The following is a 3,698-nucleotide window of genomic DNA, read 5'->3' on the forward strand; positions in this document are numbered from 1 at the left end:
AAAACCAGCTTGAACATCAGGAAGTTCATGGTTCACGTATTGCTGAAGCCTGACTTGGAGAATTTTGAGCATTACTTTACTAGCTCTTATCTTTTTCTTATCTGATGCTTTACTATCCTAAAATGAAATGTACAGATGACATAACATACTTAACATGGTTTCCAAGAAAATTCGGTATAGTTACCCTAACTATAAGGGGGAAGTAAAAGGAAATTAACTTATAATAAAAAATATTATAAATATGCAAGTATTTAAGGACAAGTTCACTGGAAAACAAAAAATAACAGATGCTTGCACCTATACTGTAAAAGACAGATCCAGGTATGTTTTGGCAATTCAGATACCACAAGGACCATTGACATTGATGATGTGATTTTCTGAATGGTGAAAATGAAAACTCTTAGTAAAGTTATTAACAAGAGACAGTTCCCATAATACTTCAGTAATTGCATTTTTGGAAAATTCAGTGTGTGTATGTGTTGGTGTAGAAACAGGGCAAAGAAGCTCTTTGCTTACAAATAAATAAGACAAGTTCTAAGTTCAGACGGTTGTAAAAAGATTTTCATTTATGTGAATATTCAGCAAGACATGTGAAAGTTTTGCAAGATAGAGTAATTCTCAGTTTGATAGAACTGTCTCACACTTTGCAGAACATCTATTAATAGTATACCTATTGGCTTCTCATAAAATGCCCGCTGTGCCCCCACAAATCTTTGTCACCACTGAAACAGTATACTCACAGATTTAAAATACAAAGTACCCTGGGAATAGTACTACGTCTTGTGGGAGGAAGTATGTGCCATTATGCTGTATTACAGAACCCCCTGCCAAGGTTTTGGTAATGAGGGAGATTAAGAATCTTAATCTTAACTCGCTTAATCTTACTTAATCTCACATAACTCACTTTTCTGTCACTGAAGTTTAAGTACACTAACAAACTCCATCTTTTTTATAAATCCATTGTTTAGTGGTAATTAATGATCCTCCTTTGTAGGTTTCTGTTTGTGGGGCAGAAAGAGGAAATTTGTTAACTCAGCCACTGTCCGAATTTTTACCCTACTGTCTTTATGTTTTTCTTTCGTGCCCTTATCTTCTAGGAGGAATGCAGGCCCAGGTTGGAATGCCAGGAAGTGGACCGGTGTCCATGGAGCGGGGACAAGGTAAATAAATACTAATATCCAATTAATGTGGACTAGACTTGGAAATGTTCTATATCTGCACTGATATGTCAGCCAGAAACCACACGTGGCTATTCAAATATGAAATTAATTAAATTGAATTAAATGGAAATTAGGTAAAATGTAAAACTCAGTTCCTCATGTACACTAGCTGCATTCTAAGTGCTCAGGAGCTGCATATGGCTAGGATACCATACTGGATATTGCAGATATAGAACGTTCCCATCATTGCAGAAAATTCTGTTGGACAGCACTGTCCAGTGATTTAGAGCCCAACTCTACAAGAATTAATGATGAAGCAAATGAATCCTTTGTTTCTATTTAACTTATATCACATTTTCCTGGTAGTTTAATGCTTTTTTTAATGTTTTTATTTTTTATTGAAGTATAGTTAATTTACAATGTTGTGTTAGTTTCTGGGAAGTTTAATGCTTCTACTCACATGTTCTCTCTCCCTCTATGGAGATCTGAGTAAGGAATTTTAGTAATGAGCATGTAACGTGTGGCTAGATATGTGGAAGACTAAATTTAAACCCCAGAGAAAACTGGGGGCGGAGTGGGAATCAAAGGTCTGTGATGCCTGCTCGGTAAGTGTATGTTATACTGTGGTAGTAACACTGGATACCACCACAGTGACAACCACTCCAAAATCACCACGTTATTTTCTCTCTGTTACTGAAGTTTGAAGAAAAAGAATGCAGTGATGTGTTTGAAACCAATATCGGGAAGAGAAAAAAAAAATACAGAAGGAACTAACAGTAAAACTGAGTGCATCCTATAGGCCACACACTTTAGTTTTCATAAATGGCCTTGCGAGTTAGGTGGGGATGGCAGCACTTCAGTTTTCAGGTGAAGAGCCGGAAGCTCAGAGTTCTAAGTTACTGTTTCAAGGGGACAAGGTAAGTAAATACTGGTATCTGAATAATGTAGACTGGGCTTGGTGCACTCGTCTTTTCTTCCAGCTAATAAGTTGCAGAACTAAGATTCCAAAGTCTCTGACTCTAAAATCTCTCCACTTTCTGTCAGTCCACACTGCTTCTATTAACTTCCAAAAATGCTTTTTAATGTATTCTGTTCTAATTCTTGGGCTTCCCTGATGGCTCAGATGGTAAAGAATCTGCCTACAATGCGAGAGAGAGAGCTGGGTTCAATTCCTGGGTCAGAAAGATCCCCTGGAGGAGGAAATGACAACTCACTCCAGTATTCTTGCCTGGGAAATCCCATGGACTGAAGAGCCTGACAAGCTGCAGTCCATGGGGTCGCAAAGAGTTGGACACAACTGAGTGACTAAGCACATATTCCTGTTCATTGTGTCCTTGTGATTAGAAAGAACTGCTTTGGATAAGTATAGGGAAGCTTAAATTAATTATTAGCCTGTGGTCTATAAGTAAGACCCATTTTTGAATTATTTTTTTAATTTTTTTTTTTTTTTTTTAGCTATGCCCCATGGTTTGGGGGACCTTAATTCCCCAACCAGGGATTGAACCAAGGCCACCTCAGTAAAAGCACTGAGTCCTAACCACTGGACTGCCAGGGAATTTCCCCAAACCCTTTTTTTTTTTTTTTTAAGCAAAATACTAAGATAAAAGTCTATGCACTGTACTCCTTGTCTGTGGTTTATATACTGATATGGGTGGCTGAAGTGACAACGCATAACCTTGTCAGGCTGTTGACAGTGGAACAAGCTTTCATCCAAATACCTCATCTGAGCAGCCCATGCTTTTGTGCTGTTGTGCCCTACCCAGCTCGGCCACTATCACTAGTATGTGTCACAAAGTATTTCTGCTTTGAATACTTAGAAAGAAGGAATTAGAGTTTCAGTCATACCTTTGCCTCTCCCCCAGCCATGAATAAACCAAACTTTGTTTAATACATACTTCCATAAGACATCTTCCCTCTTGATGTAGTTATCTTCACCTTTCTGGTCAAAAGTTAACAAAGGGAAATGAGTTGAGTTTTGAAGGTATATCAAGGATGTATTCATGAAGAGATAAAATGAGACTTTCCTTCCTAGTTTTCCTTTAGTACCCAGCAGAAGCAGCAAGAATCTTTCATTTGTACCCGGTTTGTCATTCTTTTCCTGCAATCCATACTTCTTTTAAACATTTGTAAAGGTGAAAAGAGACAGTGAGATGTTTGAGACTTCTTGCCTTCTGCTGCCTTACATTGGTGCCCTTGTCATCTTATTAGTCTTTAATGATGTTGTGGTGTTTGTTTATCAAAAACTTACAGTGGCTGAGTACTTCTTGAGGAGTGATATTCTCTTTCTTTATCTAAAGTTCATTCACTGTATTTCCCCATTTGATAGCAGAAATTTTTGTGCCTTAAGGTATGACAGAAGTAATACTGTCCCACTTTTGTTATGGGCTTTTCCAGAATAAATCTTGCTTTCCAGATTCACTGCAATTTCTTCCATTTTTTGCTTATGAAAATATGTTTGCCTTCTTTGCCTAACTAGAGATTCAGTAGCATCTGTTTTATATTTTGTTTCTTTTTTTCATAGTATCATAAGATTTAAGG

This window comes from Bison bison, unplaced genomic scaffold, assembly GCF_000754665.1.
Source record: "Bison bison bison isolate TAMUID 2011002044 unplaced genomic scaffold, Bison_UMD1.0 scf7180017858377, whole genome shotgun sequence".
NCBI lineage: Eukaryota > Metazoa > Chordata > Mammalia > Artiodactyla > Bovidae > Bison > Bison bison.